The sequence below is a fragment of the Leopardus geoffroyi genome, chromosome B2 (assembly GCF_018350155.1).
Source record: "Leopardus geoffroyi isolate Oge1 chromosome B2, O.geoffroyi_Oge1_pat1.0, whole genome shotgun sequence".
Classification (NCBI taxonomy): Eukaryota; Metazoa; Chordata; class Mammalia; order Carnivora; family Felidae; genus Leopardus; species Leopardus geoffroyi.
Genome location: NC_059332.1, coordinates 33,761,712 through 33,787,064, shown reverse-complemented (window position 1 = coordinate 33,787,064; position 25,353 = coordinate 33,761,712). Strand labels below are relative to the sequence as shown.

The 25,353-nt window shown below is 41.0% G+C and overlaps 1 protein-coding gene and 1 long non-coding RNA gene across 8 annotated transcripts in view; one reads left to right on the top strand and one right to left on the bottom strand.

Moving 5' to 3' along the window:
* The window catches only part of ANKS1A (ankyrin repeat and sterile alpha motif domain containing 1A), a 178,197-nt gene that overhangs the window by 110,655 nt on the left and 42,189 nt on the right, over positions 1-25,353 (bottom strand). The gene's annotated exons all lie outside the window — the stretch shown is intronic.
* Positions 3,744-5,884, top strand: LOC123608282. The gene is made up of 2 exons (XR_006717166.1): positions 3,744-4,825; positions 5,652-5,884. It is a non-coding gene; the product is annotated as an uncharacterized LOC123608282 (long non-coding RNA).

Here is a 25,353-nt window from a genome sequence, read left to right as displayed (position 1 = left end):
ACCAGAGTGAAAACTAAAAACTTCATGTCCATCAGTAGGTGGGCAGTTAAATCTCAGGTGTGCCCATACGAAGAATTATATAACCATTAACAGTAACAACAAAGGAAAGAAAACAAGTTGGACCTAAGTGTCCTCACATGGAAAGATTTCCCAAGATACACTGTGTTAGGGGAATGTGAAAAAAAAGAAGGCATCGTGTAGTACACAAAACATGAGCCCCTGCTTTAGCAATGTGTATGTACACGTACACACGACAGATGGTGATGTGAAGAGGGCTCGCCAAGTGTTGACAGTGGTTCCCTCTGGGAAAGGAAATGTGTGCTGGGGGAACCTACAGGTGATGAGGAGGGACTCTCACATTCTGCTCTGTATTCTACCACACTGTTTAAAACCCAATGAGAAGGCATTCATGTATTTTTATAATAATTTTTTAAAAGAAAGAGGGGAAAGAAACTATGCATAGGGAAAAGAAAACCAAGAAAAACATCCAACTGTTAATAATAAACGGTTGAACATATGTGATCTGGGCCGCTTGAATGGGCATGTCTATATTAGGTTTAAAGCCTTGAGATACATTTTCAGTGAAAAGAGAAGATACACATGCTTTGATATCTAAGTTATTTGTTCGTTGTCAATTAAGGATGCTGTGACAAGGTCAGGAGCCTGAGGTACATCCTGGTAACCCCCATCCTCCATTAAGCTTGGATTCCTACAGGAACTTCCAAACAAAGAGTTAAAAGCAATCATACCTCTTTGTCACCCATGTACGATAACCTTATTTTCTAAACCGAAAACTGTATGCCTATGCCTGACAACGGTGAGGACGGCAGTAAATGAAATGGGTCTGGAAAACCTAAGAGGTATGGTTTTCATACTTATTTTCAAACTGACCCACCAGACAACACATCATCAGTCCATTAAAACACAGGTGACACCTAAGAATCAAAAAACAACTTGTTTGCCTCAAATCAGTGGCAGATCCAAAACTCCCATTTATAGAGTTCTTGCCATTTGGCCAAACAAGGACTTGACGATCTAACTGGGATGACAGGATGAGGTAAAGATGCATCAGTACAAGGCTGGAATAATAATCCGACAGCAAGATGACTGGAATAAAGCAACAGGGCTGGAAAAAAGAAAATACCAATAATGGGCCACGCAGTCAGGAGCACAGGTTTGTCAGCTCCTCAGACCCCCTCAGGAATGTGCCAGCTCGTCAACGATCTCAATTCAGGTCCTGAAGTGACCTGAGAACTAAGCTTTAAACTGCCCTTGCTTTAAAAAAAATGTTTTTTTGAATATTTACTTTTGAAGGAGAGAGAGACAGAGTGTGAGCAGGGGGGTAGCAGAGAGAAAGGGAGACCCAGAATCCAAAGTGGGCTCCAGGCTCTGAGCTGTCAGCACAGAGCCCGACGTGGGGCTCGAACTCACAAACTGTGAGATCATGACCTGAGCCGAGGTTGGACGCTTAACTGAGCCACCCGGGTGCCCCAAAACTGCCCTCCCTTTTAACAAAAAAGGCAGGGGCGCCTGGGTGGCGCAGTCGGTTAAGCGTCCGACTTCAGCCAGGTCACGATCTCGCGGTCCGTGAGTTCGAGCCCCGCGTTGGGCTCTGGGCTGATGGCTCGGAGCCTGGAGCCTGTTTCTGACTCTGTGTCTCCCTCTCTCTCTGCCCCTCCCCCGTTCATGCTCTGTCTCTCTCTGTCCCAAAAAAAATAAATAAACGTTGAAAAAAAAAAAATTTAAAAAAAAAAAAAAAAAGGCAGGACTGAGCATGCTCTTTCTCTTTCTAACTTTTACCTCTATGTCTCTGGTTTAGAGGTGATTAAGCTTGGGTGTCCTATACTAGCACTAGAACTCCCTCAACACAATTTAAGAAGACAAGGAAGAAAGATAAGGACTTTCCTGCATTCAGCGGCAACATTTCCAACTAGTAAGGTCTTCCGCCCCTCCCCTGTTTTTTCTCTAACTAGCATTTTGTCTAAATGCCCATCTAGAAATCTGAGGAGATGGGGGCTATATTAAATAAAAGCTAAATGAAAACAGAGAACTGTAATCTCTCTGCTTAGAATTTTAGCTTCAAACAGGATGGTAACATCCCCCTCCACCCAAGTGTCTTCCTTTTTGGCAGCCCAAGAAAAGAGCTATTTACAATCTGGGTCTTCCTCTCTATCACAGCTGTCCTGTTAGGTTTTTCTAAGACATTAAGTACCAAAGAGCTGCTCACCAACAAACAAAGGCAAAATAAAACACGCCAAGAAAACCAGAGGGGGCGAAAAATGGTCCAGGAGATTCTTAAAGTTTAACCTATACAGATCGTACAGAAATGCAATGGCTGCCTTCGACTTGTAGAACAAACCGTCGCAGTATCCTTGATGGGTCTTAGAGGAGTCCTAGCAATCCTGCATGAAGCAACTGCACAACCCAGGTGAAAAGCTGAGGCTCCATAGTTAGCCCACCTAAGTTATTCAAAACTTGCCTTTACCACTGCCAGTTGCATGACAAGTCACTTAATCCTCCAGATCTTTCTCTGCATCTGTAAATTCTACTGTGATAGGCTCCTCAGGGCTTAAATGGCTCGTGGAAACTAGAACTAAACTGGTTTGAACCAGTTTAGTTGCATTAGGGTTGAGAAGCCTAAGACGTGTCACAGCAACCCAACCACATGGACATGATGCCAGAGCACAGCAAGCCTTGCCTTCTGTGACTCAGAAACACCCAAATTGGAGATGGCATCTCAAGACACTGGAAGGGCACCTGGCTGGCTCAGTCCGAAGAGCATGCGACTCTTGATCTCAGGGGTTGAGAGTTTGAGCCCCATGTTGGCTGCAGAGATTAACCAATTAAATAAATATATTTTTTTAAAGTAACGATATTGGAGAGGGCAAGGAAGAATATGACTGATGAGAACCTATGGCTTTTGAATCCCACCTCAAATGCCTCTCTCCATTCATTTAAAAACTGACTATACATTGATCCATGGCAGGTGGCATGCTGGATCTAGAGGTAGTGATGAAGACGAATAGGCCAGCCATACAGACACAGCCTACTCTATACAGTGAGGCAGGTGCTGACTGAGGGTCTGCTCGCAGGGCTATTTGGGCATGTATTCAACAGCTAAGTTAAGTGTGCCCCCTACATGCTGGGCACTGTTCCAGGGCCTGGAAATGCAAATGAGAAAAGACAAAGTCTCTGCCTTCATGGACCCAGAACTCTAGAGGGAGGGAGAGTGAGCAAATAAATAGAAATATGGTGGCAGGTAATGGTAAGTGCCATAAAGAAACAAAGGAAGCAGATCGGGCACTCTCAGACTCAGGAAATACCTCTCTAAGCAGGTGACCTTGGAGAAGAGATCTGAATTCAGTGAAGGAAGGAGGGGCCTGGATGTCTGAGGGGGACAGGTAGAGAGAGCATCAAATGCAAATGGCCTGAGAAGGAGCATGTTTGACATGTGGCTGGAGAGCAAGAAGGAGCAGGGGGCTCTATGTCCAGGGAACAGGCTTACAAAGGCCTCAGGTGCGCTGAGGTCAATAAGCGTCCACTAAGCATCTACTATATGTCAGGCTCTGGTGAAAGATACAAAGTCCACACTGAAGGAGAGGGGGAGCACTTTCAAAGCAAGAGGCAGGGACAGAGACTCTGAAGTCCAAACCATCATGACCAGACACTAAGTCTCTAAAAGATGGATCTGGATTAAAAGATCTGTCAACGACACCCACAATTAAATCTACATATCACTCTTCAGACCTAGCAAAACTCAGGCAAAAACCTTAGGTAAAACTGCTGAAGTTTCTGTGAAATCAAGTAAGAACAGCAGAAAATACACAGAGACGCTTATTCTATCCAGCACAGTAAGTCGCCCAGTTCAAATGTGCCCTGATCCATAATACCTTTCGTGGCTCTACTGGCTCATATTAATCTCACCCACCTCAGATTTTCCAGATCATCTATGGCACCTTCACCACAGCATTTATCACATTTGACCTTGAACCACAGTGAATTCTTTACGCTGCTCATTCACACCACGTATTTTAAGTTCTTTGGGGAAATCCCTTGTGTTTCCAAGAGCACAGCACTATGCAAGGAACTGGCTTAGGGCCACCAGCTTGCAACTTCTAACACTGGGTTTTTACCAACCTGCAGTAGGTCTTTATGCACTAACAGAGTCGCTACACCTGTATCCATTAAAAATGGCAATCTCTTGAAGGGACATATAAGAATACTGCATTTGAGATGTCTGTCTATAAAACACAGGAACAGAAGAACCGTAAGTTAGAACCAAAGTGTCCAGCCCACTTTCATCTGTGACTATTCTATGGGATCAGATCTCAGGACTGAAGGATATCCTAAAGTGGCTCTGTGCTGGCAGTAAGCTTGCTTCATGTGGTTGTCCAGCCACTTAACTGCTTCCTTCAGACAGACAAGCAACGGCAGGCATCTCAGTGGGCCGGCAGAGTGTCCAATCCAGTTCGATTCAATTAATGTTTATGCACTACCTTCCATATACCATGGTGCTACACAGTCTCCACCCTACAGTGGGGAAGTCAGGCAAGTAAACAAATGACAACACAGAACAGTGTGTGACATTCTGAGAAGGAAGTATGCCAAGGGTAGCTTATAGGGAAATGGAAATAAGGGTGGTTTTGCAGAAGAGGAGATACTTGAGCAGAGCCTTAAAGCGTAGAAGGAATCGGCCGGACAGAAGAAACAAAGAGGCAACACCCAAACTCAAGGTCTTTCAAGTAGTCCCAGCAAACGGCCAATGCACGTACTGTGAGTGGCTGGAGCTCCAAAGTGAAAGAATGGTGGCTGCAAGCATGGAGAGGTAGGCCGAGCCAAACTATGAAGGGTCTTGGAAACTACCAAACTCTGAGTGGGGGGTAATCAGATGTAGGTTTTAGAGAAATCCTTCTGTTGACAGCTGGGAGATGGGAACGTAGATGACTAATTTGCTATTCATCATGCTGTTGCGATGGCCTGATATATTTCAGAATTGGGGGGGAAAACATCACTTTGCCAGGCAGTTGTGTAGATGATGGAGTGGAAGTGGTGTGTGACTAGGTCCACGGAGCCCGGCTGGAAGTCAGCAATTCAAGCATGCAGTGAGGACCTGAATGAAGGCAGTCATAAAGACAGAGAGAAAAGGATAGATTCAAGAGAAAACAGAAAGGATCTGGTGACTAAATCAGGGTAGGGGCACAGGGTGAGTGAGAAGCGAAAAATTCAATACACAATGAGAGTAAATTCAGGAGGAAAACCAGGGCTGCTCTGCTTTGTGAATGGGATGTTGTGAGGTAGAGGAGAAAATGAGGGGAAGGGGAGAAAGTTTTGTTTTGGTTTAGTTAAGGCTGAAACGAATTTGGACTCCCCCATGCAGATAGATGTCCAGTCAGTAGGTGGGTAGCAGGGTCCGGAATACCGTGGTTACATGGTCAGTTTAAAATGATAATTTTCAAGTGTTTACATGCATGTTTCCCCATATTTGACCCTTACAACCATATTTATGGAGTAGAAAAGTACATATTATTGTTTTCATCTTATAGGTAAGAAAACTGAATTTCAGATGATTTACTGCTTATCATACAGCTAATTAATGTGGCACTGAAACAAAATCCCACCTCTGACTGCTACTGCATGTTTTTTTTTTTTAGTTTCTCCAGGATCTTGAACTTGACTGTTGAGAGAAAACAACTTTGGGCTATATGGGTCTCCTCCTGTATTAATTCTCAGGAGGTCAAAGACTCTCAGAGCAGCACCAAGTCAGGAAAGGGCCTTCTCCATCACTGACTATAAAGAGAGAGCAATGGCAATGAACATGAAGGGTAAGAGAGGTTCTGAGCAATCTTCCAACCAATTTCACTAAATCATTAAGGTGTAAACAACAGTTTGTCTCATCAGCCTTTTTTTGCCAAAGGCCTTCACTGTTTTTCTCTTTTAGTTATCCTTGCAAAGGCAGATTTATCGCTGAACTTCAGCAAGGGCTGGCAGTTTTCCAACACAAGGAAGCCCTGTCCAAAGTCAGTCTAATTTTAAAAAGATTTCATCTTACTCAAACAAATTTGACACATCCTTACTAAAATGCTTTCTACATATTTAACTGTTGAGGTTTAAAAGAAGAGATAACAAGGAGCCCATGAAACCATCCCCGTTGTCAAAGAAGCTTGTGATCTTCGGAGAAAGACAAAACTTACCAACATAAAACAATTAGACACAAAACCATCCAGAACAGTGCAAACCCCCCTAAAATCAAGTTAACTGGGAAAAACTGAACATGTGTTTTACTTCTGCTCATTCCTGATCCCTATCAAAGTGCAAGTGAATACAAACAGGAGAAAGAACAGTAAACATAAATATGAACATTTTTTGGAAGATGAAAAGTAGGTAAGTTAGCAGAACTGAGAAAGTGAATCCCATGGCCATAAAAAGAGGTGCCTTTTCTGCCTTCACACATACACACCCTGGGAAGGCTCAGGGATGAGAGGTACCAGGTGGCACATGAGGCTAGGGATAAGGAGGGGTTGCAAACAAGAACTTGATACAAATTCTGTTTATGAAGAGGCATCAGACCACCAAATCTCTAGTCACATCCAGGGCAGCCAGTAGACGATTACACCTGTACCCAGTCAGGAGAAGGTATATCTATTCTGTGAAGAAGCTGGACGGGCTCCAGACTGGGGGAACCTCAGGAACAATAAAAGGCAGAGAGAGGCACTGTACTGAAAACAGAAGCCCTAAAAGGAAGTCTACATCCTGAAGGACAGGATCTCAGCTCTGCTCCCAGAATGCTGGCAGCCCCACCCCCAACCACCAAATAGAAGGTTGGAAGATTCTTTCCTGCAGAAACCAAATGATTCCACAGAAAAGTTCAATAGATGCAGACTTTGGGGATTCCCCATCAAACCAGGTAGGTTCCTGTGCAATCATCCTATGATATAAAACCCATCCTTGCCAAGTTCTTCCCACCTCTATACAGACCATCCAATTTGCTTCTTAGTGTCTTGCTCTTAATTGAAAATGACAACCAAACACCAGCATACATTTGATTGAGGAAGGTGTTCAACATGAAACGACACAGCACAAAACAAACCAAATAAAGGGGCTCAAAGGAACAGAAACTGAAAACCAAATAGAATCTCAACCCAAAACAACAATAACAAACTGTGATCACACAAAAACAGGATTAGGAAAAAAAAGCTGCAACAATTAGTGAAAAGTTTTTGGAAATTAAAAAGTGATAGTGGAAATAAAAACATAATTAAAGAGCTAGAACATAAATTTGAGTAAATCTCATAGAAAGTGTAACCAAGGAAAAAGATGGGAAATACAAGAGAAAGGATAAGAAAATTAGAGGACCAAGAGTTCCAGAGAAAAGAGAGAAAGCAGAGAGGAGAATGTTATCAAAGAAACTATTTAAGAGATTTTCCTAGAACTGAAGGATTTGAACCTCCAGTTGAAAGAGTCCATCCTATGTTCAGAACAATGAACAATTTTTAAAAAGACCCATCGCCAAGGCACACTGAAATTTCAGAATACATTTCAGAAGTCATGGGATAAAGAGAACACATTTTCCAGAGACAAAAACCAGTTTGCATATAAAGGACTGAGTGGCATCAGAATTTTCAATAGCATCTCTGGAAGCTGTAAGACAAAAGAGCAATGCTCTCAAAATTCTGAGGCAAAATGATTTCCCACCTAAGATTCTATAGCAGACAAATTATCAGTCAAGTATGAAAAGAGAATAAAGATATTTTTAGACATGCAGGGTCTCAAATTTTACCTCCCACACACCCTTTTATCAGGAAGTGACTGGAGGATATGCTCTACCAAATAAATGAGCAAACCAAGAAGAGGGAGATAGGCATCCAGGAAACAGGGCCAAAAAAGGGGAAAGGGAATCAGCCAAGCAGCAAGCCTTGAGTGTGGCTGGAGGACACAGGGCTCCAGGGGCGTGTCTGTGGGAGAAAATGAAACTGACAAGACCAACTGATGTGTCTGCCTGGGATGTGGAAAATAACATTAAAGGATTTAAAAAGCATGGTTGTAGTTTGGAAATTAAGAGTCAGCTGGTCAGAGGAAACTCTGAAAACCAACAAGAGAGGCAGTTAATGAACCGTATAAGAAAAAAAAAAGATTTTAGTATATTAATTGGGTTAGTAGGTGAATACTACTGGCCGCCAAAATAATACAAACATAAACATTAGGTACTGATGTAACTAAAAATTGTGATCTGAAGGATGAAGGAAGAGGTAGTGGATTGACAGAGGACAAGAAAGCTAAAAACTCTTCATAACAGACTGATAGAGGATGGCTAAAACTTAAAAAAAAAAAAAAAACCAAGAAACAACAGCATACAGCATAATAATCTGAAATATGGATGAAATACCTACAGAGAGCTAAAAGCTGGAAATGTTCGCTTTCCCAGAAAGGAACTCAGGTTCCTCCTGGGAAGAATGTCAGAAACGATTGTGACACTACATGACAGGCTGGATGAGTCCCTGTCAACTATGAAATGTATAATTTTGGTAACCTTGGCTTTTTGTGGCCATGTGTTTGTGTTCCAAGCATGATGAGAGGCAGTGACTTTGAAGGGTTTATTCCATCATGAGAGGGAAACACGAGCAGAAAGGCAATGCTCCATTTTAACTTCACAGGTGACACAACTCACACAATGAACTCGGAAGGATGGCCTCCTTGTTCCTCAAAGCCAGCAAAGAGGGCTCCCCTGCCTTCTGCCAAGGACAATGGTTTCAGAACAGACATATCGGTTACATCCAGTGTTGCTGTCTACAGCATCCTATTCTAGGCCCTTCTGTTTCTAGTCGGTAACTGGAACGAACACACCCAATACCACACACACGTAAGTCCACAAGTTGTTGGAGACCAGGGAGACTGTGAAACCCAGTACATTCACTGAATGACTATGAACGTTCAAGGTCATTGCTATCTGAGGCAAGCCTGGCACTGCCTCCCCACCGAGGCCTACAGCAGGGAGGGGAACGTGAACAGCAGCATGAGGGGGCACACAGTGAAACTGTTGTTTCACTACGGACATGGACATGACAACCTAGGAGGAACGCTGCCATGAAGTGAAAGTCACTACAGGAGTACTCTGCTGTTAGAATATATTCATGAGGGTTGATGTAGAAATCAAGTTTTCATAAGCCATATTTCCCCCATGGTTTACACTATTACTTCGGGGGCCCTTATCTTTTATTCAATTCAATTTACCTTGGCATGGCTTCTTAACACTGTTTCTGTTCTACAGCTGTAAAAAAAAAAAAAAAAAGGCACAGAACTGCTGAACTGCATGAAAATGACCTCCAGAGTTCAAGATTCTGATTCGACCTTAGTGAGTCATTCAGTGCATGCACTCATCGAGCAAAACCGTTGTCATACTGCATGCTCCACGACAGCGGGGACTGTGCTTGTCTCATGCCACCTTCCCAAGTGGCAGTTACACAGTACCAGGCACCCAGAGAGAAGAAAGGAAGAGGCCACTGTTTACTCTAGTACCTTACAATAAATAAGACCAAGTCTCTGCTCTGAATAACTTCAGAGACACAGAAACAAAAAATTATAATGCAATTTCCTATGTGCTATAAAAGAACTGTGCAAAAGCTAAGGGAACACGGAGGAAGGCCTGGATGAATGGCATTTCCATTAGCAAGAAAAGGGATGAAAGGGCTTTGTAAACAGCAGGCAGAATGTGAGATCACACTGCAGCCAAGGTGATGTAAAAGCAGACACTTCCCAGTTTTCTGCATTCTTCACCCAGGGTCTCTTTCCTAGAAGACTAGGCTTCTTCCTGCCTCTTCCTAACCCCCCATTTCCAATTTACCTCTTCAATTCCGATCAGCCTGAGCAAAGCTCTCCTCCTCGGAACGTCTTCCTTTCCTTTGCAGGCCAAGCAACTGGCTCTTCATGAGCTACTTAGAGAGCTTCTTTTACTTTGCCTTCATTACAATGTTTCAGTTTAGAGTTCTGTATCTGCCACTATTTGAGTCTTTCTCACTAGAATACAAACAACCATGTTTACCACTGTATGCTCACTGCCAAGAAAGAGCTGTACCTGGCACACGCTGAAAGCTCAAAGAGTAAGAGAAATCTACACCTAAAGTAATGAGGGAGCCTAGCTACTCAAAGAAAGGTATGGTAATTTTTAGATTAGAGAACTCAAATATCCTTTGCCAAGTTATTTCTTGGGTAAAAAAAAACACTGCACAAATTTTACTAAATATACGTGCACACTCATTCCACCCTAAGATGACATGTTACCCTAGAAAGAAAAAGCACTGTTTCTTCTCTTGTTTAGTGTGTGTGTGTGTGTGTGTGTGTGTGTGTGTGTGTGTGTGGTGTGTGTGTGTGTGTGTGTGTGTGTGTGAAGAAGTGCTTATAAGAATGATCTGCTCCCTGGCTTGTCAAAGTCCAGAGGTTTAACTGGGCTGAGGGAGGAAGGCCAGGTACCTTCCTCAGTCACGTTTGCAGATAAAGATGCCTTCGCCTTAGGGAAACCATAAATCCAGACTTTGAGACCCCTTTCTTGGAATTTTGACTCTAAAAGGCCTGGAAATAACAGCTAACATTAAATGTTTACCAGGGCACCTGTGTGGCTCAGCTGGTTGAGCGTGTGACTCTCAATCTTGGCTCAGGTCATGATCTCAGGGTCGTGGGATTGAGCCCAGTGTTGGGCTCTGGCTCTGCACTGAGCATGGAGCCTGCTCGGGATTCTCTCTCCATCTCCGCCCCCTCCCCTGATTACCTGCTCGCTCTCTCTCTCTCTCTCTCTCTCTCTCAGAATAAATAAACATTAAAAAAAAAAATGTTTACCATGAGCTAAGTATACTTTAATTAAAGTGGATTAAAAAACCCACTGATCACTTCTCACCAGAACCCTAAAAGGGAACCCAGGAAACTGACAAGTACACAGGTGAATAATTTACTCAGGGGTATAGAGCTGGGAATGAGCGACACTGGGTTTTAACTCCAAAATCTCAACCACTGTGCTATATACAACTTCTTGAAACACACTCTCTCCTTACTGTTTTTCTCATTCCTGAATAAGAGAACTCCCCCATAGCTCATCTTCTCTCATTTCCGCCCTGTTTCACATTCCCCACTCCTTGTTCATTCTGTCTTGCTCTTTTTCTTTCTTGCCAAGGTCATAGGAAACCAATAAAGACGACTGAGAGAGAGGCACTATGTTCTAGCTGGGAAATGGGTCCCAGAGGGACAAGAGTAGAAGTAGTTAACTGAAAGACTCCCATTAACATTTCCAGAAATCCAATTAGTGACAAACTTCATTACTTAAGGTAACTATTGAAAGTATTGACATTATAATGAAAGATACAAATTAACTAAATTCATTAATCTTAAGGTATTCAACATGATTATTTTGTTGTTTTAAGCAAATTAAAATGACAAGTTCAATATAGAAATAATATATGCAAAAGGGATGAACACCTCAAATAAAATTTATTATCAGATTTCAGTTCCTACAAACCTCACATATATTTCCTAAATGCCCCAAGCACCACAGACAAAATTAGTATCGTGAATGTGGCTAATAATGGAGGCTTGAATGTCAAGGATCCCAATTTGTTCACACATGCAACTGACCAAATGCGTAAATCCTGGACTTGCCACGTATTAGCTACAAACTCTCCAGTAAATCACCTAACGTCTACGTAAAGTGGAGATGTCACTTGCCCTATCTCTAACCTTGAGATGGCTATTTTATGGAATAAATGGGATAATTAATGTATGTGAAAACTGTAAACTGGAATCTAAAATATAACGGCTTCATATCAATATCTAAAGTGAGGCAAGGCATTTCAAACAATGAAAACAGTCAGTATAGATGTGCTGACATGAAGAAACATGCAAGATATACGAAGTAGAAAATGCACCTGTATAACAGGATATAGAGTATGATCTCATTTTGGTTACAATGGTGTATTTTTCTAAGCCTATACTCATATATGGAAGGCTACATACCAAACTGTTAAGACTGACGAGTTCTGGGGGTGAGGAACGCATTACTTTAGTAATAAAACACAAATACACACACACACACACACACACACACACACACACTGACAAAGACACTCTCCTTGACTAAACTTTAGTCAGGTTCCTCTGAGCACTCTTTTTTCTTTTTTTTAATAGTCATTCTATCTTATTTTATTTTGTAATTTTACAGAGAGAGAGAGAGAGAGAGAGAGAGAACACACACGCATGCGCACAAATAGGGGAGAGCGGCAGAGGAAGAGACAAAGAATCTTATGCAGACTCCATGCTCAGCGCAGAACCCAATGCAGGGCTCAATCCCACGACCCTGGGATCATGACCTAAGCTAAAATCAAGAGTCAGACTCTCAACGGACTGAGCTGCCCAGGCGCCCCATGAGCACTCTTTCAATTAGGCCTGGTGGTCCCCATTCCATCTTTGGCCTGCGCAGCCAAGTTTTAACAAGAATCCTGTTAAGTAGGTTTAGCAAGAACCGCACATCGACCCCCCCCCCCCCATCTGATAAGGTTCTTCATCCCCCACCTTTGGTGTCTAAGTCCTTGGCCTGCCTTTAATGAAAATCCTGTTTGGTCAGTTTAGCAAGAATCCCCCTACTCTGCTGTCTCCCCTTAATTTTTCATCCCCTAAGCCCTCACCATGCTCCTTGGTTATAAATCCCCACTTGTCCTTTTTGTATTTGGAGGTGAGCCTCATCTCTCTCCCCTTGCAGTGGTCTTAAAGTCTTCCTTACTGTTTTAACAACAGTCAGAACAACTTTTACAACACACACATCTACTTTTTTCTTTTTTTTTTTAAGTGAAGCCAGATCTAACCCAGGAACACGGGCTTCCATTTATGAGATTCTTTTTTTTTTTTTTTTTTTTTTACTGTTTATTTATTTTTGGAAGAGAGAACATGCACATGCCTGCAAGCGGGGGAGGGGCACAGAGTGGGGGACAGAGGATTCAAAGCAGGCTCTGCGCCAATAGCAACGAGCTGCATGTGGGGCTTGAACTCATAAACCGCGAGACCATGACCTGAGCCGAGCCAAAGTCAGACACTCAACCGACTGAGCCACCCAGGCGCCCCCGTTTATGAGAGCTCTTAAGAAGGAGTATGGAGAAAATTTATTTCTGGATTTGGCCTCCTTTTTAAAAAACCTCTTGTGGTCTTTGATTTTTCCAGCCTCTGGAGGATGAAAATCAATTATTCCCATTTGCTTCTGAATGGAGCTCTTCAATTACAGACGCTAAGAACAAGCTTGCTTGAATGAGGGCAGTACCAGTCCCCAGGGGAGGGGACCAGATGGGTCAGTGATTTCAAAGGCTAGTGCATTTTAGAAGATGTTGTAGGAATTGTACATAATGGGTATATACCTTTAGTTTAAGTGATGGTGAGGTTAAGGGAGGTGAGTAAGTCAACAGGGGGTTACCAAATCCCAGATATTCTACATCCTAAAACAGTTCACAAATTTGTCTCTTTCTCTCCATTTCCAAAGTCTCTGCCCTACTTCTGAAATAACCTCCAAGATTATTTGATTGCCTTAAGTCTCTTCCTTCATCGACAAAAGACAGAAAACACTCTCTACAACGTTGTCACTATTAACTTTCTAAAATACATATACAAGCGGGTATTCCTTCCAAAGAGCTTTGGGTAACTCTTGCCTATAGGAAAAACTTCCTGCCTCTGCCATGCAGTAAGAATCTTCCCAAGCTATCCCAGTTACCTTTCTGGCTCCACTACTCTCCACACTCTCGTACACACCCTGGGCACCAGACACGTGCCTCCTGTCTTTGTACTTGGTATTCTCTCTGTTTCATCCTATTTTAATCTCTGTGAAATCTCAAACATCCTTCAAAGCCCCAATCAAATGCCACCCCACTTTTCAGGTGGTATTAACTTTATCCACATCTTTTCTTTATAGTCCTCTACTTACAGCATTACAATACTGTGTTTTTTTTTTTTAATTTGCTTACATTACAATACTCTTGTTTTTTTTATTTGCTTTATTTCCTTCATCAAAAAACAAACTCTTCAAGGGCAAGGGCCTTGTTTTATTCCTCTCTCGTTCTCCAGTGCCTAAAACCATCATTTCCGAAATTACTTTAGAGATGAGGAAACTAACCCACAATGAGGAGAAGAGATAGCTAGTGAACAGCTGAACCAGACTGGGACCGACGCCTTGTGTCTTCCTATGAAATGTTCTTCTTACTACAATACTGGCCAGGATAAACCTACCTTCCTTCCTTCCTCATATGACACTTGTCCTCAGCTCTCTCCTTTCATCACCTCCCCTGCCCTTCTCCCTTTACTTCTTCTCTTCATGAAGTGACCTATCAAGAGGCTTGAACATTCGGCGCCACAAACAGACAAATGCCCTCATTGTTAAGGCTCAGAGTCATTTTGCTAATGGGTAATCTCAGTGTGAGGAATGGTCTGGGGAAAGGAAAGGAGGTGGGGTTCAGTCCATGAGGTTTGCAAAGGAAGCTAGAGCATCCTGACGGGGCTGATGCGCAACAAGTAATCTCCCACCCTCGGGCCTACCTGGCATCTAGTCCGTGGCAAAGACTTCTTATTCAAGTGCCACCATTCACCCTGACCAAAAGAGTCAGGATACAAGTAACCACCCCCTTTGTGGAATCATTTTACTACTAACCTCCTCTCTCCTTTCGTTCTATGGAGCCAAGGTAACTTCCCCAAGCAGAGCATTTCCTTTCTAAAAAGCACATTCTATTCTTAAAGAAAACAGGGCAATTATTTCTTAAAATATATACTTACAGGTTATACAGACTGAATTTTGCCGTGTCAAGCTTTTCTGTCTGAACTAATTTTAAAGTCATTTCCCCATAATTTAGTAAGTACCGTAGCCACTTAGTTCCAACTTCTGTTGGTGAAAACAGCTGAACAAGGCACATTGCTTTGGAAAATTTAAAAAAACAAAACAATAACACAACAAAAACTTTTGGCTTTAACTAAGTCCAGTTTTCCTCATTTTTTTTTTGCTATTTGTGATACGTTTTAAATCTCGTTTAATTCTAGAGCCTGCCTCAAGAACTCTACCAAGATCTGTATTTAATCAGCCTCTCAAATCTATGCTATTTGCCAAATACCTTTTCTAAAGTTCCCAAAAAGCACCTACTACCCTGTCCTTGGAGTCTGTCCAAAAATAAGCACTCACTCTGGATGACCGAGAACCCTGAAAGAACACCTGACTGAAAAAGCAAGGGCACGCTGTGTGTAGTATCTACCAAATGAGAAATAAGGGACTGGACCTTGAAAGTTATCAAAGAAATAGTTTCCCAAACTGGAAGGCTTTCCCACCAACAGCTTTTTCCTTCTCAGATTATAAATGTGCAAGAGGCAGCCATTTACAACAAAAACTCTATATGGGAAGAAATATACCTCCATATATCAGTGACTAAGAGGAAAGCCCTATCGTCTCCCAAAGGCCTAGAGTATGAAGAAACCCATATGATTATGTACCTTTAATGAGTCTAATAGATGTTGTCTTTTGGGAATATAATGGCTGCAATAGAGTCTACTAGGTACTAGGTACCATATTAAACACCTATGTTAGAGCTCTAACCAGTAAAATAAGAACTCCCATTTCACAAATTTTAACATGCTCACAAAAAAGTACATAAAACTAAAGAGAGGTGACGCCACTTGCCCAAGGACACACAGCTAGCATAGGAAGGCAGCATGCAAAATTCTTCTCCCTGATCCACCATTCTATTAATAATGAAAACCTTAATTTTACTAGTGAAAGTCTATGGACTCTAAAAAAAAAAGTTCTGATATTTCTGTATTAGATCCTAATACTTATGCCTTTGTGCACACATGTATATAGCAATTACTGGCAAAAATTTAGAGATTGAGTCAAAGCAAGGCTTATTACGGCTCTGAACTGTAATATGAACTAAAAATCCCACACTTCCAGCTGGTTCTTTGAAAAGATCAATAAAATTGATAAATGTCTAGCCAGGCTAACCAAGAAGAAAGAGAAGACACAAATTACTAATATCAAAAATCAAAGAAGAGTGGGGCACCTGGATGGCTCACTCGGTTAAGCATCTGACTCTTGATTTTTGGCTCAGGTCATGATTTCATGGTTCGTTAGATTCAGCCCTGTGTCAGGCTCCATCAGCAAGGAACCTGTTTGGGATTCTCCCTCTCTTCCTCTCTCTCTGCCCTTCCCCCACTCACTCGAGTGCTTGCATGCACGTTCTCTCTCTCTCTCTCTCTCTCTCTCTTAAATAAATAAACATTAAAAAAATGAAAGAGGAGTCATCACTACTGATCCATGGACTTTAATAGGATAATAAAAGAATATTATGAACAACTCTATACCCACAAATTTGATAATTTACATGAAACGGACCAATTCTTACCAAAACTCACACAAGAAAAAATAGATCATCTGAATGGACTTATATCTATTAAAGAGACTGACACAGGGGCGCCTGGGTGGCGCAGTTGGTTAAGCGTCCGACTTCAGCCAGGTCACAATCTCGCGGTCCGTGAGTTCGAGCCCCGCGTCAGGCTCTGGGCTGATGGCTCAGAGCCTGGAGCCTGTTTCCGATTCTGTGTCTCCCTCTCTCTCTGCCCCTCCCCCGTTCATGCTCTGTCTCTCTCTGTCCCAAAAATAAATAAACGTTGAAAAAAAATAAAATAAAATAAAGAGACTGACACAAAAATTAATAACCTTACAAAACACAAGGCACCAGGCCCAGATGGTTTCGCTGGTGAATTCTACCAAACATTTAAGGAAGAAATGATACCAATTCTCTGCGATCTCCTCCAGAAAAGACAAGCAAAGGGAACACCTCCTAACTCATTCTAGGAGGCCAGCACCACCCTAATACCAAAACCAGACCTAGACATTATAAGAAAGGAAAATTACAGACCAATATTTCTCATGACCCAGATGCAAAAATCTTCGAGAAAGGACTATTAAATCAAATATAACAATACACAAAAAGAATTATACACCATGACTAAGTGGGATTTATTCCAGGTATTCAAGACTGTTTCAACATTTGAAAACCAATTAATGTCACCTATCGTGTCAACAAGCTAAAGCAAAAAAATCATATGATCCCACCAATATATGCAGAAAAAAGCATTTCACAAAAATCCAACACCTATTCATGGTAAAAATTCTCAGAAAACTAAGAATGAAGAGGAGCTTCCTCAATTTGATAAAGAATATCTACAAATATACCTGTAGCTAACATCATACTTAATGACAAGAAACTAGATGCTTTCCCCTAAGATCAAGAAAAAGACAAGGATGGCTCCCGACCATCGCTCTAATTCAATGTTATACTGGAAGTCCTAGCTAATGCCATGAGAAAAGGAAATAAAAAGTTTTCAGATTGGGGGGCACCTGACTGGCTCAGCTGGAGAAGCATGCAACTCTTTATCTCGGGGTCATGAGTTCGAGACCCAAACTGGGGACAGGGATTACTTAAAAAAAAAAAAAAGTATTCAAATAAGGAAGGAATAAATAAAATAGATAATAGGGAAAGTCCTGAACAATCAACAAAAAAGTCCTCTTAAAAATAATTATAGCAAGGTTGCAGGACAGGAAGTTAGTATACAAAAGTCAACTGCTTTTCTATATACTAGTATATACCCGTAATGAACAATTGGAAGTTTGAAATTAAAAACACCACCATTTACATTAATTAGCACCCCAAAATGAAATACTTTAGTATGGATCTAGCAAAATAGGAACGAGATCTATATGAGAAAAACTACAAAACTCTGATAAAAGAAATCAAAGATCTAAATATAGAGGCATTCTATGTTCATGAATGGGAAGATTCAATATTATTTAAGGTACCGATTATTAACCAAGTTGACCTATAGATTCAACACAATCCCAATCAAAATTTCAGCAAGTTATTTTGTGCATATCAACAAACGAATTCTCAAGTTCATACAGAAAGGCAAAAGACCCAGAATAACCAATACAATACTGAAGGAAAAGAACAAAGTTGGAGGACTGACACTATCTGACTTCTAGACTCACTAAAACTGCAATTATCAAGCCAGTGTGGTATTTGGGATACACACACACACACACACACACACACACACACACACACACACACACAAATAGGATCAATAGAACAAAGAGCCCAGAAATCACCTCCCACAAATATATTAATCTTTGACAAAGGAACAAAGGTAATTCAATGGAGAAAGCATAGCCTTTAAAACAAATGGTACTGCAACAACTGGACATCCACATGCAAAAAATTAATCTAGACACAGACCTTACAGCTCTTACAAAAATTAACTTAAAATGGATCATTGACATAAATGTAAAATGCAAAACTATAAAACTTCTAGAAGATAATAGGAGAAAATCTAGATGACCTTGGGCTCAGCAGTGACTCTATAGATACAACACCAAAAGCATGATCCATGAAGGAAAATATTGGTAAGTTGGACTGCACTGCAATAAAACAACTTCTGTGAAAAGCACTCTTAAGAGAATGAAAAGACAAGCCACAGACTGGGAGAAAATCTTTGCAAGACACGTACCTGATAAAGGACATGTATCCAAAACATGCAAATAACTCTTAAAACTCAACAATACGAAAACAATGCAATTTAAAAGTGGGCCAAAGATCTGAACAGACACCTTACCAAAGAAGATAGACAGATAGGAAAGCAGTATACGAAAAGATACTCAGCACCACATGCTAGGTTAGGGAATTAAGGTATTGCAAATTAAACTACAATTAAATACCACTACATACCTATTGGAATGGCTAAGATCTGAAACACAACACCAAATGCAGTTGAGGATGTGAAGCAACAGGATGCTCATTCGTTGCTGGTGGGAATGCAAAATGGTACACCCACTTTGAAAGACAGTTTGGCAATTTCTTATGGAACTAAATCCAGGCCACCATATGATCCAGTAATTGCATTTGTAGCACTCAACTGAACTGAAAATTTATGTCCACGCAAAAACCTGCGGGTGAATGTTTATAGCAGCTTTATTCATAATTGCCAAAACTTGGAAGCAACCGAGATGTCCTTTTGAGTGGGTAAACTGTGCTACATCTAGACCTCAGAATATTATTCAGCGATAAAAGGAAATGAGCTATCAAGCCAAAAAGACATAGGGAAAGAAAGTTACACGTGTATTACTTAGTTAAAGAAGCCAGTCTGGAAAGACTACATATAGTAAGATTCCAACTACAGTTGACCCTTGAACAACACGGGTTTGAACAGAGCAGGTCCACTTACACATGGATTTTTTTTTTTATATATAAATACAATACAATACTATAAATGTATTTCCTCTTATGACCTTAACATTTTCTTTTCTCTAGCTTATGGCATTTTAACAGAATACAGTACATATAGCACACCAAATATGTGTTAATCAAGTGTTTATGTTGTCAGTAAGGCTTCCAGTCAATTGCAGGCAATTAGTGGTAAAGTTTTTGGGGGGGCAAAAGTTATACATAGATTTTCGACTGTCAGAGCCCCTAACCCCCCGCGTTAGTCAAAGGTTTAACCAGTAGAGGCAAAACAATAAAGACAGTAAAAGATCAGTGGTTGCCTGGGGTACAGGGGATGTGGAGGAGAAATGAAGAGATGAAACACAGGCTATTTTTAGGTCAGTGAAACTACCTTGTATGATATTGTGATGGTGGATATACACATTATGCATTTGTCAAAAGCCACAAAACTGTACAACACAGAGTGAACTCGAACAGACTTTAGTTAATATTTCAATATTGGTTCATCAATGATAACAAGTATACCACACATTCAAGATGCTAATACCAGGCATACAAGATGCTAATAATAGGGGAAACCAGGGGCACCTGGGTTGCTCAGTTGGTTAAGCGTTCAACTTCAGCTCAGGTCATGATCTTGTGGTCTGTGGGTTCGAGCCCTGTGTCAGGCTCCGTGCTGACAGCTCAGATTCTGCGTCTCCTCTCCCTCTGCCCCTCCCCTGCTTATGCTCTCTCTCTCTCTCTCTCTCAAAAATAAATGTTTAAAAAATCAAAAAAAAAAAAATAATAATGGGGAAACCATGGGGGTAAGGGGGAGGAAAGGCTATACAGGAACTCTGTAGTTTTTGAGCAATTTTTCCTATAAATTTAAAATTTCTCTAAAAAAACTGAGGTCCCTGGGTGGCTCAGTTGGTTAGCAGCCAACTTTGGCTCAGGTCATGATCTCAAAGCTCATGAGTTTGAGCCCCATGTCAGGCTCTGTGCTGACAGCTCAGAGCCTGAAGCCTGCCTTGGATTCTATGTCTGCCTCTCTCTCTGCCCGTCTCAAAAATAAATAAACATTAAAAAATAAATAAATAGGGGCTTCTGGGTGGCTCAGTCAGTTAAGCGTCCAACTTTGGCTCAGGTCATGATTTCGCAGTTGGTGACTTTGAACCCCACCTCAGGCTCTATGCTGACAGCTTGGAGCCTGGAACCTGCTTCAGATTTTGTGTCTCCCTCTCTGTCTGTCTGTCTGTCTGTCTCTCAGGAATAAACAAACATTAAAAATTTTTAAAATAAATAATTTTTTAATTTTTATTTAAGTCTCTTAAAAAAATCCCACACTCCCTAAAAATGAACACTAATGTCAAAAATAACAATGTACAATGTATAATCCAAAACATGGGAAGACAAAAATCAGCATCAGAATGAAAAGGGGCATAAACCAACACGGGTGGTACAATTCAAATACAAGTCAAGATCCTAACTTTCCACTCCCTGCCTGCAGTCTTCAGTTCTCAACTGAGGGATAAGTCGAATAGAGGTTGGATGCAATTACCCAAATCGAAATATTACAGAGATAAAAGAAACTGTAGAGATCAGCCACCTACTCACTCACTCTTTAGGTGGGGAGCATGAAACCTAAACATTTAAACTGTCTTAGTGCCAAGAAGCCAACAGATTACATCTCTTTTAAGCTACTAACCTCAAATCTAGACCATAAAACCGAAGAGTATTTGAGCTCTGACCACTTGTGATTGACTGTTCACAGCACATCTCCAATTACTGTGTCATGTACTGCTAAGTACCAGTTGTTCTGGTAGAGAACATTTTCCCTTGGAACCTAATTCCTCAAGGAAATGACAGATGACCAAGGTGTGACCTAGTCCTCAAAAGACAGCAAAATATTTTAACTGCATATTGGTAGGAGAAATTCCACCTGACCACTAAGAATCCCCAAAAGACTCAAAGAAAATGAGACATAATTAACCTCCAAAAATTAAAGGCAGTCATAGTGCTAAAACCTCTCTGTATCCAAACTGCTCAACTAGGACAATGTTACTTAGAATCCAACAGTTTGTAGGCTGTTATTATTATTAACCCCTAAAAGGTATCACTTCTTTTCTTTTTCTTTCTTTCTTTCTTTTTTTTAATAAGGTATCACTTCTAACCACCCCAACAACTACACTGAGAATAGCTCCTAGAAGTCTCGGATCTCAATTTAATTTCCTGACTCCTACAGTGTGTGCTCAGTCCTGTTCCCCACACACGTCAGACCACGTCCCTCTCAGCTTTCCTAGCCCAGGTCACAAACTGCTACTTCGTGACATCTCTGAAATGTCTTTAAAGAATGAGCAGCTGTCAATTTTAAGGACTGACTAAAGTTATACCAGGAATGTCAGGAGTGTTGAACATCAGAGAACCTGATGTATCCATTAACATATTAAAGAAGAAAAACCATATGTTCCCTTCATTAGATATAAAAGATTTGTGAACTCAAAACTCTCTGGTGATTTAAAAAAAATTTTTTTTAATGTTTATTTATTTTTGAGACAGAGAGAGACAGAGCATGAACGGGGGAGGTTCAGAGAGAGGGGGTGACACAGAATCTGAAGAAGGCTCCAGGCTCTGAGCTGTCAGCACAGAGCCCGACGCAGGGCTCGAACTCACGGACTGTGAGATCGTGACCTGAGCCGAAGTCGGATGCTTAACCGACTGAGCCACCCAGGCGCCCCTCTCTGGTGATTTTTAAAAAACTTCTTTGGGGGCAAGCCCCTCCCCAGCTCATGCTTTGTGCAAGCTCTCTCTCTCAATCTCTCTCTCTCAAAAAAAAAAAAAAAAAAAAAAATATATATATATACATATATATATATATTAAAAAAGAACTTCCATAAACTAATGTCAATGATATATAGCAGAAAAAAACAACTTGCAGATTATGTATCATTATCAAAACAAAAATGGAATACATTTGTAAAAGCATAGGGAAAAACCCTAAAATTACATATATATACATATATATACATATATATACACATATATATACATGCACACACACACACACACACACACACAAATACACATAGAACTGCTGGAGAAATTGAAGGGAGGAAGACACACTATAGATTCTATATTGACTTTTCCCATCATGAAGATGTATTTTTTTAATAATTTAAAAATTATATTTTTGTTTTAGAAAAGTTAGGATCAATAGCACTCCTAATTGTGACTCAATTTTATATCAAATGTACAGAGAAGACTGTCTACTAAGAATCATCAGAAGAAAAATATTTCTCAGTTATATAGACTGATATAAATTAAATCATCTCTCATTTCCATTCTTCCTCCAAATTCTCGTCCTCATCGTGTGTGTCACATGCAGACTCCCATTGGTGCCGTAAGGATAAAGGTCATACCAAGGGTACTGCCCTCAATGCTCTGCACATTGATTAAATACATTTCTCAGGAGAAACAATGTGAAACAGCACATTCCAGGCTTCTTGGATCCATCTTCAGGTCAGTGAACTGTATCGGTCAACTCAGGGTGCTCAGTGAGATAAGGAATGTATAATTAATCTTTTCATTATCTTCCAAATTTATGGGCGGTTGTTTTCCAGAGCTCCCTCTGTGCAATCTCAACTTCAGAGACATAAAGTGCTCATCAGACAGTGCAAAATACACTCTGTTCTTAATCCACATAGCTGCTTATCTTAGTACTATTCTTGGCTCAAACGATAAGTGAATAGTCCCTTCGAAGTCAAATCTGGAAATGAGAGCATTAGTGGCCATCTAACCAGGATCAAGCTGACTAAAACTCATTATGCTTACACCACAGCACTTCCTCCAAAGCCTGCTCAGGTGGCCTCGGCCACAGTCCACAAGAGCTGGGAGCAGCTTGCTGTGGTTGGTTTTTGTACCTTCATATACTTTGCAGAAATTTCTTCTAAGCAGAATGAGGAAACCATTAACAAATACTATGCAATGCAAAGCATTAACTGTCCTTAGCATATTCTCTAATACTTTTTTTTTAAGGTTTATTTACTTTGATAGAGAGAGAATGAGTGTGCATGAGTGGGGGAGGGAGGGAGGGAGGGGGGGAGAGAGGGAGGGAGAGAGAGAGAGAGAGAGAGAGAGAGAGAATGAATATCCAATCAGGCTCTCTGCAGAGAGCCTGACTCGGGGCTCAATCTCACAAACCGTGACATCACAACCTGAGCCAAAATCAAGAGTCAGCTGCTTAACCGACTGAGCCACCTAGGTGCCTGCAAATACTTTTCATTTGTGATTGCTTGAAAGCAAATAGCAGAAGGCAACTAAATACTTCACCACAGTGCCTGTCATAATATTGCCAAGACAAACTGGACTAATTCATGATAAAAGTACTTATCAAATGCATACTACAACCTAGATGTCCACTGAATCAACAAGATCTGCAAGCAAATTCCACAAATCTGAGGAAATATACAGGATCAGATCAGGTGAGTTTGTTGAGATGATTTGTGAATTCACTCCTGTGAAGCTGTTAAAGAGATTTCCTTCCATTCTCCCTGTCTGCAGGAGGCATGCTTTCTGATCTGTCCCATCCCTAAAGGTAAAGAGTCTGCCCTTCAGGGAAGGACTCCTGCGACAGACAGACAGACAGCGCTGCTGGTGATCAGCCTGTAAGCCTGTCCACTTCAGATGTTAATGTGAGTGAGCTCACTTGGCTGCAGATCAAGGCCACAATTACCACCTTTACTGGTAATAAAAGTGGTATTTCTATCTCCATCCATCTGTGTATATTTCACTCTTTCCAATTCCTGCAAAAACTAATAAAGACAGGTATTCTTTTTAACTGGTTCCCCTACACTTCAGAAAACCCACCTCCAAAGAACCTAAAAGCAGTGCTCTAACCCCTTATATAATCTATAATCAGATGTTTTTATTTTATTTTTTTTTTTTAATTTTTTTTTTCAACGTTTATTTTTATTTTTTTTTGGGACAGAGAGAGACAGAGCATGAACGGGGGAGGGGCAGAGAGAGAGGGAGACACAGAATCGGAAACAGGCTCCAGGCTCTGAGCCATCAGCCCAGAGCCTGACGCGGGGCTCGAACTCACGGACCGCGAGATCGTGACCTGGCTGAAGTCGGACGCTTAACCAACTGCGCCACCCAGGCGCCCCAATCAGATGTTTTTAAAACAAAAATTCAGAATTCTCAGGACAACTGGTTATACTCTAACATTGTAGTTACTTACAAGTTTCAAAGCCATTATTTGTCAGACTCTTCCAAACTCAGAGAGGGAAAAACAGAAAACAACAATGTAAAAGATCATTAAGGTATCTCAGGAGTCAGAAAACAAAACTAAGTAAAGGATAAAAATTCAAATGCGACACAAACACACTTCTGGGAGAAGAAACAGAGGAATAAGTATGTTATATGCATGGCATAGACCGTGGCCATGAGAGGCATGTGACAAACATTTGTCCACTGGGGGGGTAGATGTCTGTGTACGTGAAGAACAGAATGATTTGTGACAGGGCAGGGACAATGATACAGGCCTCTTCCATAGAGCAATTTCACTCCATTCCCCAAGGGAAAGGAAAGCTCTTTTTGGGGAAGATATTGGAGACCTCCCCTGCCCTTTAGTTCTAAAAAAGCCTAAGTAAAATTGATTTTTTTTTTGAAGCCCATTGAATAGGCATAAAAGGATTGTTCCCAATCTGCTTGATGCCTGAAATTCTAAGAAAAAAAAAAAAAAAAAAAAAAGCCTTTTAAACTGCAATTAGAAATAAATGGCTTAAAATATGCTTTAAAAAATGGTTGAGAAGTAATGCATTTGGTACAACTACATTTTACTTAATTATGAATAAGTGACATCAAAGCTTTCCTAGCTTGGAGGGAAGGAAAAAAGAATAGGAGGTCAATAGGCGCCTTAAGTGGAAGAGAGGTCACTGCAGAGGGAGGTATAGGTTAAGGTAGGAGAGGAGGATGTAAAACCATCACTCAAAATGATGATGTGTTAGAAAATTCAATGACAAAGAAAAGTGTCCCAACATATATTAGACCAAGTTCTACAAGAGTTGAGACTACGAGGTTATGGGTTTAGTTTGGGCCC